The sequence below is a fragment of the Solanum dulcamara genome, chromosome 5 (assembly GCF_947179165.1).
Source record: "Solanum dulcamara chromosome 5, daSolDulc1.2, whole genome shotgun sequence".
NCBI classification, from domain to species: domain Eukaryota; kingdom Viridiplantae; phylum Streptophyta; class Magnoliopsida; order Solanales; family Solanaceae; genus Solanum; species Solanum dulcamara.
This window is the reverse complement of record NC_077241.1, coordinates 4,182,311-4,196,127: the sequence shown is the minus strand read 5'-3', so window position 1 is coordinate 4,196,127 and position 13,817 is coordinate 4,182,311.

The window sequence follows — 13,817 nt, the reverse complement described above, 5'->3', positions numbered from 1 at the left end:
AAGATATCTGCAATTTGATGAGATGAGGGAATATATCGAGTTGTCAAGCTCCAATAGCCACCTTCTCACGAACAAAGTGGTAGTCGATCTCTATATGCTTTGTGCGGGCATGAAATACTGGATTTGTGGTCATGTAGAGTGCACTTTTGTTGTCACAAAAGAGTTGTGGTGGTTCATGTAATTTAATTCCAACATCTCGCAGTAAGAAGGTAATCCATACTAGTTCTGCAGTTGTACTTGCCATTGACCTATATTCTGCTTCAGAACTTGATCTTGAAACTGTTGGTTGCTTCTTTGATGGACAGGAAATGCAATTAGCTCCTAGATATATACAATAACCAATAGTGCTTCTTCTAGTGTCTGGACAACCTGCCCATAGTGCATTGTTCCTTTGAGATAGCGGAGTATTCTCTTTACTGCTTTCATGTCTCCTTCTGTTGGCTCATTCAGTTTTTGACATACTTTATTGACTGCATGGACAATTTCAGGACGTGTATACATTAGTTATTGAAGTGCACCCACGAGACTTCAATATTCCTTTGCCTCAACTAACTTTGAGTCTTCTGTTATTGGTTGTGATTTCAATGCCATTGGTGTATTGAAGTGAGAAATTTCTATAAGGTTAGCTCGATTGAGAAGATCTTTCATGTATTTTCCTTGTGATAGAGTAATGCTTCCCAGAAAATATTGTACTTCGAGTCCAAGAAAGTAATGTAATTTTCCCAAGTCCTTCAATGCAAATTCCGAGCTGAGTTGAATTATTAATGTCTGTATAAACTCTTCATTGTTTCCTGTAAGCACAATATCATCGACATAAATTAGCATGAGCACAATAATACCATTTTTTCTTAAAATAAATAAGGAAGAGTCTGCCCTGCTACAACAAAACCAATGTAAATTAAAAAATCAGACAGTCTATTGAACCAAGAACGTGCTTATTTGAGTCCATAGAGTGTGTGTTTAGTTTGCACACGTAATCAGGGAGTTTTGGATACTTAAATTCCGGCGGCTGTTCCATGTACACAGTTTCTTTTAAAATACATGGAGGAAGGCATTTTTGACATCCAATTGGCTTAATTTCCAACTTGACGAGACTGCAATAGCTATCACAAATCTTATGGTAGTAGTTCTTACAACTGGACTGTAGGTTTCTTCATAGTCTATGCCTTCCACTGGTGTGTACCCTTGTGCAACCAAACGGAATTTGTATCGTTCTATAGATCCATCTTCCTTGCATTTGACTCGATAAATCCATTTTGAACCAACTACATTAGTGTTTGTTGGTCTGGGCAGAAGGGTCCAAGTGTGATTTTCATGCAGTGCTTCTATCTCCCTTTCATTGCTTCCTGCCAGTAGGAGTGAGCAAGAGCATCTCTGTATGATTTTGGGGTTGTAACGCTGCTAGTTGCAATGAAGGTGGGGTGATGCAATTTTCCTCGACGTTCATATTTCTTGTCTCGAATCTGTTGAGTTTCATTTGCAAGATTAGGATCTAATTCTGGATCCTTCCTCAGCTTCATTCGAGTAATCATATGAGTGTCTTTTGAGGCTTGCATTGAATCTGCACAGAAATCATTAGAGGTAGAAGTTAGTTTTTCATTCAGATTTGGTAACTCGTGAAGAGATAGATGTTCAGTTGTTCTAGAATCATTGTAGTCAGAGGTTGTATGTCCACTGCTCAAAGATTCTCATTCTTCATTGTCGACTTCAAGTAGCTCATTTTCTGTTGCATTTCCCAAGTCAGTAGTGAGCTCCAGCATTGTGGTATTTTCTGAATCTGAATTGTATAGCTGAGGTGACTTGTCATTTTCGTTTTGAGATTTGGTGACATAGTCTTCGTCACATAGAGTACATGATGCCCCTTTTTGAATCTGTGCATCAACTTCTTTAGTGGATCTCAATTGTTGTGCACTTTTTGAATTGTGAAGTCAATCTCTTTCTTTTTCCACGAGTCAGAGTCTGAAAATGTTGTGAAATTCTAGATTTTTTTGCATAGACATTCCTTTAGAAGGAGAGTATGGAAAACAGCATGTACCTTGCTGCTAGTGCCTAATTATCCTCTGATTTTGCATAGACATTCCCGAGTCTACATACAGATTTGGATCTTTTTCAGCTTTCAAACTCATCGCAGCTAGTGCCTAATTATCCTCTGATTGGAATGAATGATCGAATCGACTCCAGCATTCAAGGGGAGTGTGATTAAACTTTCCATGTATTTGTCATTTCACAATGTACCTTGCTGCTGGATTGAATCTTCTGCCTCTGGAACAGAATCTGCCTCCGCCTCAACCCCGTCCTCGTTCTCTTTGGCTGACAAAGGCTTGGTCATGGCGTGTCATGCTTTCTCTTTCTTCATTGCGCTATTAAGCATTTTTTATATGCTTGCAAGGATAAAACAAATTGATGATAAGTGGAATAAGGTGGTTTGGTTAGCATAGCAGTCCGGAAGTCCTAGTATCTCGGTCCAAGACCTCTAGCCAACTGAAACACCTTTTTTGTTTCATTTACGAGTTTCTTGACTGCTGTAAGACTATCACAAACACCCTTGAACTTCTTAAGATATTCATCTAGTGAGAAACTTCCCTTTTTTAAAGTCATCAAGGTATTATCAAGCATCATTTCTTTTTCTACATTATGAGGAAAAATTTGTTCTTCAATGGATTTCCATACCTTGTGAGCCGAGGTTATATCTTCAAGGGAAATCAGTACCTCTGTTTCAATGTTCCTTAGCAGCCATGCCTTTAATAGACCATCATTCTTTACCCAGAGATAATAATTTGGATTTGGCTCAACTTTTCTATCATCTTTGGTGATCTCCTTTGCTGGTTTGCTGCCTTCGATCAAATGTTGTGCCATATCTAAACTTTGAATCAATGGCTCCGTTTGAGATCGTCATAGCAGGAAATTGAAGCTGTCAAGTTTCAGAGAAATAAGATTGGAACACTGATGAAGAACTTGTAAAGTAAGTTCAGGTTCAGTGGTGATGACACGAGCGGAAGAGGCCTTGTGGTTAATCTCTCGTGTGGCTCTGATACGAAGAAGAACTTTAACAGAATTGCAATTCAAATGTTGAAATGCTTTTCCAGTGTGCTTATACTTACAATGGGAATCTATATATACAAAAGTCCACGAGAGATAAAAAAAAGGCAATAAAAGATTAATTCATCATGCAGATTTGATTCTAACAATTAGGAGAGATTGAGGAACTATTATGGAATGAATCTTGATTGACGCAATCCCTATGATATGGCAGCATATTGAATGAGATTTGATGCCAAGTGATTGGCTCTTTCCTTGTGTGAGTCATGAACCATAGTTGTAGCTCTTTCCTTAGTTGTAGGTTGAATATCATTCTTTTCAACTTCTCCATCGGGAACTTACGAAAGGTTCAATAAAGGTTTAGAAAAAAAATTCACCGAAATTCATATCACAAAAAAATTCATGGGTTAACACACACCAAAAAAATGAAAAAAAAATCCTAATTTCGCTTTAGTGGCCCCTAAATGCTATAAATATGTTGTGGATCGTGTTGAGGCTACATGTACTACTCCACCGGGTACTTACGAAGGGTCCCATACAGGTTTCGCAAAAAAATTGACCGATCAAAAAATTCATGGGCTAACAAAGATGAAAAAAATAAGAAAATTGCTTAATTCCGCTTGAGTGACCCTAAATACTACAATTATATTATGGATCGTGTCGCGGTTACACATTATTCTCCCGGGTATTTATGGAGGGTCCCATAAAGTTTTCGCAATAAAATTGACCAAAATTCTTATCACCAAAAAATTCATGGGCTACAATACGCACGAAAAAATGAGAAAATAGCTTAATTCCGCTTTAGTGGACCCTAAATTCTTTAAATATTTCGTGTGTCGTGCCGAAACTACATGTATTGTGTCACGCCCTAGAAGAGTACCCTAGGCGTGACCGGCACTTGGAGACTATTGATGGCCCCAAGTGAACCACTTGGACCATTCACTCATTCAACTAATCAGCGGAAGACTCGACTTAATTGGAAAATCAACTCAAATGCCAGTTAAACTCAATAATGAAAATATGTTTCAAGAAACACAGATTCCGAAAGGACCATCTAACTCGACTCATACTTTTTCCATGAAACCTCTAACGTTTAATAGAAAGGTGCCAAGACAAGTCCAAGACTACCTCAAATGACCATCAACAAAATAACCAATGAAAGAAATAAAATAAAGTCCTCCGGATGCAAGGAGGTCCCACAAAAATCTAGACGGGATTAAGTCTTCAACGATGCACATGTTGAGGACCTTTATTATCTACATCATAAAACGATGTAGGCCAATTGGTGTTAGTACATGGAATGTATGAGTATGTAAAATGGTTGGAAGAAATATAATCAACAATATTCAACCTTATGCAACTCAACTCAAGGGATTTACTCTGAAATGAATCAATTCGATATAACATGAAGTAAAAAAAACAATACTTTAAATAATACACAATAAGAGACGTAACTCAATATATACATAAAGATGTAATAGTTCACTCTTTGGGAGGTTCTCTAACCGACAACCATCACTTATGAGCTAGTGATGATATAACGCTTAAGAGGTGCCATTGCCGCAGCCGTCTAATACCTTGCTAGGGAAAAGGATGCCCAACTCAGTGGATCCAAAATCAACCAAAGTCCATCGTTTTGGGACTTGAAAGGCATGGCCTCTATCCTATGCTGGTTATACAATTTACGGGATTTGAGTTGTCTCTACTCTTATACAAATAAGTGCTAAATACTACTCCTAAAAAAAATTATTATGCTCATATAAAAAATAAAATACTCAATTAACTCATCTAATCGCATTTAGAACTTAGCTCAAGACTCAACTCATCTCAAATCAGGAATGCATTTAAAACATAGTTTAACTCTTCAACTCAAACTCGTAATAAATAATGTTACGTAATAATGTTTAACTCGATTATTCTCATGCTCCAATTAAAGATCAAGAGACTTCTCAACTCAACTTATACTCAACTCTTTCTAACACAAAGATGATAAATAACCATTCTTTAAAAGTCAAATAAGACAAACATGATTAGTACTCCACATATAAGTCAAATAGGACAAACATGATTAGTACTCCACATTCACAAATCATTTCTTAAAAACTCCATTAATGCATAAAATACGAATGAAAATCTCAATTATGATTCATGGGAATGCAAACATGAATCCACACTTTCAGCAATACATAATTCAAGAAAAACCCATCAAGGCATATTCAAATATATACAAAAATATAATGGAATTCATAAATATTTTAAGAACTCAATTAATGGAACCTCGAAACTCAACTAAACTCAATGAACTGAAGATATGGGCACTTGGATGAACTCAACCCACATTATGAATAGCCTTACATACTTGGAAATCAAAGGAACTATCAAGACTTTGAAAGAATGACTTGAAAACCTTGAATTCTAGCTTTCTTTCTTCTCTCCAGTTCTCTTCTCTCGACGTTCTAAGTTTTTAATGAGAGAAAATACCATTAGGGTATTGATAAGAGATGAATTCTAGTCCCAAAATGGCTTGGGTTAAGTTTGCAAAAGGTGGAAAAAGTCTGGAATGCCCTTTATTAAGAAAACTTTAAAAAACGGGATCGGGCGCACTATTGGCGCGCCGCCCCAGGCCCCAATCTACTGAGGCATGTTTTGGGCACACTGAGGGCACACCTCTCCAAGCCCCAAACTGATGTAGTCAGTTTCGGGCGCACTGCTGGTGCGCTGTGCAGGCCATAAACTACTACAGCACTAGTCTCCATTAAAACGATCATAATTTTTTAATCCAAACTCGGAATGAGGGAAACTTGGTGGCATTGGAAAGAGGACTCAAATACCTTTAATTTTATAGGTCACCTAAATCTTAATATTCTGAAAGTTATGATCATTTGAAGTTGACCCTTATATAATCTTATACGTAAACTCAATTGATAAAGGATTTTTGAACTCGGCTTTGTAATAAAGGTTCCTCATTACCATAATTCACTTATAATACACTTCAAATACTTATTAAGTGATCCAAAAATATATATACAATTACAAATCATGGGGCTCGGGCCTATACGCATAAGAAGAATGGCTCGGGGTCTTAGCTCAAAATTTTTGGGGTATAACATATTTCTCCCTCGGGTACTTACTGAGGGTCCCATAAAGTTTTCACTAAAAAATGACCAAAATTCACCAAAAATTCATTGCTAACACACGCGGGGATAAAATGAGAAAATCATCTAATTTCCGTGAGGCCCCCCTAAATACTATAAATATGTCGTGGATCATATCGAGGCTACATGACCTGCACCTATGGGTGCTTACGGAGGGTCCCATAAATATTTCTCAAAATAATTAACCAAAATCAATATTACCAAAATATTCATAAGCTAACAGACACAAAACAAATGAAAATATTGTCTAATTCTGCTTGAGTGGCCCCTATATTATATAAATATATCGTGGATCATGTCGAGGCTACATGTACTTCTCCTTGATAACTTACGTAGAGTCTCATAGAGGTTTCACAAAAAAAGACCAAAAGTCATATGACTAATACATTCATTTGCTAACACACATGAAAATAATGAGAAAATTGTCTAATTCCGCTTGAGTGGCCCCAAAATGATATAAATATGTTGTGGATCAAGCCGAAACTACACATACTGCTCTTCTGAATACTCAGAAGAGTCCCATAAAAGTTTTGCAAAAACATTGATCAAAAGTCATATCACAAAAATATCATAGGTTGACATACTCTAAAAAATGATAACAAAATATCTAATTCTGCTTGAATGACGTCCAAATGCTATAAACATATCTTGTCTCATGCTGAAACTTCATGTACTAATCCCACGGGTACTTATAAAGGGTTTCATTAAGTTTTTGATAAAATATTAACTGAAATCCATATCACCAAAAAATTCAGAGTATAACACACACGAAAAAGTGAGAAAATCGCTTAATTCCACTTGAATGGCCCCTAAATGCTATGAATCTGTCGTGGATTATGCAGAGGCTACACGTAATGGTCCCCTGGTACATAAGGAGGGTTCTATAAAGGTTTCGCAAAACCTTTAATCGAAAGACATATCACCAAGAAAATAATGGGCTAACTCACACGAATTGTTTTTTTAGAAAATTGTTTAATTTAGCTTGTGTGGACCATTAATGCTATAACTCTATCGTGGATCATGTCAAAGCTACACATACTTCTCCCTTGGGTATTTACGAAGGGTTCCATAAAGATTTCACAGAAAATTGACCAAAAATAATTTCACCAAAAAATTAATGGTGTAATACACACGAAAAAAATCAGAAAATCATTTAGTTTTAATTGACTAGCCTCTAAATGCTATAAATATGTTGCTTATCATGCTAAAACTACACATACTGCTCCATCAGGTACTTACAGAGGATCTCATAAAGGTATTACAAAAAATTCATGGGCTAACACACACGAAATATATGAGAAAACCACATAATTTCATTTGGGTGGCCCCTAAATAGTTTAACTATGCCGTGAATCATGCTGAGGCTACACATAATATCTCCTGGGTACTTACCGAAGGTCCCATAAAGGCTTCAAAAAGATTGACCAAAAGGCATATCACCAAAAAATCTAGGGGCTAACACACGAGAAAATCGCCTAGTTCTGCTTGAGTAACCCTTAAATACTATAAATATATCGTGGATCGTGCCGATACTACACGTACTACTCCTTTTGATACATATGGAGGGTCCTATAAAGGTGTCACGATCTGAGTCTACACCCTAGCCGAGATATGATACTCAAAACCATGAGTGGCCCTGAGCTAACCCTTGGTATAACATATCAAATCATATTGAATGAAACTAATGCGGAAGCTAAAACATATCCTTAATAGTCTTAATCAGAAGTCAATAAATCCATGATAAATGAACAACTAATGTCTGAAATAAGCCTCTAATATTCAAACTGAAGAAAATATATTTACTGAGACATGGCCCCTAATTACCTAAAACCAATAACAAATAAGCTTCTAAAATCTGACTAACAACTAAACTAGGAAGCCCCCAAATGAGGAGGACTTACCAACTACTGGCTGGAACTGCTGCAATCACTTAGCTACGAGTCTGGGAATGGGCACTCGAATCTACATCATAAAAGGATGCAGCATAAAGAATATATGTGTTAGTACTTGAAATGTACTGAGTATGAAAGGAGCACCAACATACTAGTGTAACATAACGTGAAAGGGATAGTGTAACAAGGTTTTCAAAAATCATATACATAGTAAGAGTACTTGAAGATAAAACAATTGGATTTCATGTCCAAATACCATTCAAAATCTTTTTTTCAAAGCATATATATAGATGAGTCTATCTCATTAATATTGCATAAACATATATCATACTTAAAATGACCACAATAAGTGAAGATCATACCCCGATCAAACTAGAAGTTACCAAGGCACCTTCATTCTTACAAAAAATGGTGGATGTACAAATCCACCGCAAAATGTCGTTCCTGCCAAGATTTTATGATGATCCATTAATCCAACTAGTAGAGGATTTAAATTATGGCCAATACCGGGTATATAAGCAGTGATTCTAACAAGCAATAGCTCTTCCTGAAAAGGAGGTGATCCAGTCGCACCGACACAATTGGTATTTTTAAAAAAAATTGAATTAGTCACTTCAATAGCCTTCGATGGTTATATAGCTTTAAAAACCTTTTGGGGCTTTGGATTGATCCTGTCACGACCCAACCCCATGGGCTGTGACTAGTACCCGAACTGAACACTCGTACATACACTTGTCATCTATAATTAATCAACAACTAAACTTGATAGGGGACTTATACGGGCAGAACATCGCCTCAAAATTGTCATATATATATATATATCTATATATGAAAACCACCTGTCTCTTGGAAAGTCACAATCATCAAATGATAATATAGTACATAAGCTGACAAGGCTACCACTGCATATCACATTCCAAAATATACATGTATATATGTAAGTCGATAAGGCTACCACTATGAATAGGAACGTTCCAAAATATAAGCCATACTAGTACAACTGAAAAACATCTATATACCACTCATATATATGTCTACAGACCTTTAAAAATATCAACAGTAACATATAACAGGATAGAACCCCGCCATACCCATGGATAAATAAATATATACATCAAAATATCTGTTGACATCCAATTTTGACCATCCACAATGCAAATTAGCTATCGAGTTTCTTTGAATTCGAACATTTTGAAATAATTAGCTTTTATAAAAAATAAAAATATTTTCATGTTATTCTTAACTATCTTTTACCTTTTTAAAAAAAAATTAGTATAATATACATATTTCTATATTACTATATCTTTGATTAATATTTATTTGGTTGTTCGAAAATCACCTCAAAAGATTTCATATTTTACTAAATACAATGTTGGTTAGGTTAGTTTAATTATAGTTTGCATTTTTGAAAATTTTAGTTTTTTCTAAAAAAAACAAACAAAAAACTCAAATTCCCACATCGAAAATTGTATGAAAATTTGAAGTGTTTGGAGCCTATATAAAGGCTCATATTCTTATAAAGAAGGAGGGAGAAGTGGGAGGTTTTGTTGCCACCCAAAGTTAGAAATTTTCTTAACTTGGTTAGGATTTTTGGACTCTTGTCCCCAGCCTAAAAGTTGTAAAATTTTCTAGCTTTCAATCTATATTTTTCTTCAAGGAAAATAGGAGATTGAAGTCAAAATTTAGGTTAAGAACAGTGTTCTTATAACGTCGAACCCACGAAGGTTCGAGTCTAAATTTTTAATCTTTTATTTTATCTTTTTTTTGTAGATGGGAGTTCCATCAAGCTCTTGGATGGTGGTGAATGTCTTCCGCTCATCGTCTTCCATCTCATGGCCCGGAAAAAGGTAAAATATTTTTTTAGCTTTATTTTATTTAATTATTTCATGTTTTATAGTTAGTTGATTTGTAGTTTTATTTTTCTTAGTTAGCATGTATTAAGAATAGCTAGGTTAGTGATATAAATTCCTTATAGTTAGCATGTGTTAGGATTAATTAGCTAGCATGTGTTAGGATTATCTAATGAAAACACTTAGTTTTATTCATTATTTTTTTCAAGTAGTTTTCCATGACAATATAGGTTTTCATATTTTCAAAATCTTCTTTTAACATAATGTAGTAATAAAATATGCTTAAGTTATATTTAGTTAGAACCTTCATGCGTAATTGATTTGATTCTTTTTTTAAAATTGAGCTAGTTAGCATGTTGTTAGTCACTTCTAGGGTGTCCATCAATTTAATAACTCAAAATACCATGATATATTCCTTGATTTAGTTTAAAATGAGTAAATGCTTCTGTAATTTTATTTTAGTGCATGTGATATCAATTCAAGTCAATCTTTGGACTTCATCCTTGCATATTATTGAGTTTTGAGTCTCCTATCATCTTGATCAAATGACTGAAAATTGATACATGGAAAAAAGGTAATATCTATAATTTGAATATTGATATTGGGTTGTATACACGGAATACAAGCGGAAAACAGTGTCGTATACACTGATATACAGTATGTATACAATTTGATGTAAAGAAATAATATTATATACACTTTATATACACTGTATACAATGTATATACAATTATATACAGTAGATACATGGGGTAAAACACTGTATACAGTGTTATATATATTGTATATACACTATATACAGTATATATGCAGTTATATACAGTAGATACTGGGGGGAAACACTATATATAGTGTATATACAGTAATATGCAGCAGCTACAAGGAATAAAAACTGTATACAATGTATATACAGTCTGATACACAGTGATATAAAATGATATACAGTAATATACAGCATCTACAGGAAACAAATACGTGGTATATGGTGTATATACGATTCAATACAGTATATATACTACTGCAATATATAATGGAATTGGGCTTAAGGCCCAAAATGCAGATGACCCAATAACTTAGTCCAGACGTACAGAAACTAAGTGTTGGACCAAATTTTCATACTTTATTCATTTATATTTAATTCGGGTTGTAATAATTTATTTATTTACGTTTGTTTATACTAACATAGAAGTTGTTAAGTTTTATTAGTTTTTTTTCTAAAAGTAATTTCAAAGTCTTCGTTTCCTTTTAAATTAATCTTTCCCAAAGTTAGTCAAATAATTTTCAAATCGTTGGATAACCGCATGTTAGCGGCTATTTTAAGTGCTAAAACCTTCTTTAAATAGTAATATGAATCTCATACCCTTTTTTCTCTAAATTTTTAAGACTTAAATCTGTTAGACTCTTTTAAATTAAGTTTTTTTAATTTCTTAAAAAAATTAAGTAGCGACTCATCTTTTACTAAAATTGATTTTTTCTTATAAAGATGAAATTAATTTTACACTTTGTCCATTTTTTGACATAACAGTTGGGGAAGGTACATAATTAGAAGACCTCTTCTGAAAGAAGGAGTTGTTACCCTTCCATTGCTTCTGCTCGTTCTCATGCCCAACAGACTTAGCCTTCTTGCTTAGGTGTTCCTCTCGGTCCTTTTTCTTGTCATCCTCAACCTGCTGAGCATACACCATCAATCTAGAAAAATCTATGTCAGAAGTCATTAACATTGCCTTACATTCTTTCTTTACATGTTTGCCTAGGCCAGAGACAAACTTCCTCATCTTAGACCTCATATGAGGAATCATTTCTGGGGCATATTTGGACAACTGAATAAACTTCAAACTATACTCTTTCATAGTCATACTCTCCTGCTTGAGGTTCACAAACTCCTCAATCTTTGCTTCACGTAGCTCTTGGGCAAAGAAGTTATCAAGCAATGCTCTTTCAAACACATCCCAAAGAGCAGGCTCTGCACCCTCACCTCTACTTTCTTCCCACTGGTTATACCAAACATTTGCCACATCCTTGAGCCGATAAGACACCAACTCAACCCCCTCGATCTCTATAGCATGCATCGCTTTTAGTATCTTCCACATCTCATCAATGAAATTTTGGGGGTATTCATCAACCTTGGAACCCGTGAAGACTGGATGATTCATTTTAAGAAAATCTCTAATTCTCGTGGCAGCAGATGACTCTTGATAACTAGAGCTAGGAGTTGGTAAACTATGACTACTATTTCGAGAAGCCACCAACTAGGTGAGCATAGCAATCGCTCCTCAAAAATCTTCCTCAGAAGTAGGAGTGGTCTGAATAGTAGGTACTTGGGTACCTCAGTAGACCTTGCAGGTCGGCCCCTAGTTCTCCGTGGAGGCATCACTGACTATGGAACCTCAGCGCTGGCAGTGTTCCTTTGACTAGCGAAATAGGCCGATTTGGTCATCCTATCCACAATCACCCTGTAACATCCCCTAAAACATTGTATGTCGGTATTTTAATTATCGATGAAAATGATAATGTCTCTATATTTTAGGCATAACTTTTCATAGAATAGTCCAAATTAGGTGATTCAAATTTCTGAGTAACCAAAACTTCATTACCTACAACTTTCATGAAGAACACATCTTAAGATTCGGAGTTTACATAGATCAAATAAATTAATCTTTGCAAGATATAGTGCTGTGACGGAATGGAGTATTTGTAGAATAAAATTCATATATCGATGTAGAATGCTCCAAATTGGATGATTCTTGAACTAACTGAAACTAGACTTCTAGATCTACAATTCTTATGAAGACACCAAATCCTAATAAGGAATTTATCTTATTCAAACGCAGCTTTGAAAATGGATTTTACGTTGAAAGAGATCTCATCTCACCTACCATAGAAAGATCTAGAACCATTTGACATCATCCATGATATCAAAATTTTCCATTGAATTTTCAAGATCATCCTTTATAATTATGTTTATTTATTGTTAGGTCCCTCCTCCGCACCTATAAATACTCACCTTATTTCCTCATTTTATTCATCAAGCTTTCTTAAACAACTCTTCTCTCTATATACTTCTTTACTTTTTCTCAAATATAGTCTTAGTTTTAGTAGTATAAAAATACTACTCCGATAATTCTTATACTTTGGGTAGTACACAAAACGCTCAGGCGAGAAGAAAAGGTTAGGGGTCCAAGAGTGTTCCAAATCGGAGTAAAGCTTCAAATTTAAGGTATGTAAGGCTTTCATAGCATCGGATTGAGTTCGCCCATGCGCCCAATATTTAAATTTATTATAATTGAGTTATAGTTGAGTTTTATCCAAATCTTGAATTCTAAATGAATTAATTCTTCTTCTATTGAGTTAGATATATTTATGCATTATTATTATTATTGTTATCTCTCATATTATTAGAATTATTGTTCATGGCTACTTTCTCATTAATCCTAATTGATTTGATGTTCATGAATATTTTTACATATATTTTGAGTAAAGATGTTGGCTTTTTAATATTTTTATTGATAAAAAGAGTGATATGAGTTAATACTATATATGTATTTTATTGAGTTTTGAAAAAACAAAAGAGTTGAGTTTAAATGAATTTGAGTAAATGATGTTTTGAGAAAGATGTTTTGATGAGATGTAAATGATGTTTTTGAAGTATAATGATTGATGAAGAGGTAATGAGATGGATGTGTCAATGACATCGCTTTGTTGTATCATTGCTAGCTCATAAGTGATGGTTGTCGGTTAGAGAAACTCCCAACAGAGTAAGCATTGCTTATTACTATTATTTTTATTATTATTATTATTATTTTTAAACTTGCATTACATATTGATGTTGAGATAATATTGAGTTCTGAGCTGAGTTTTCTTGAGAGAAGTTTCTTGATATT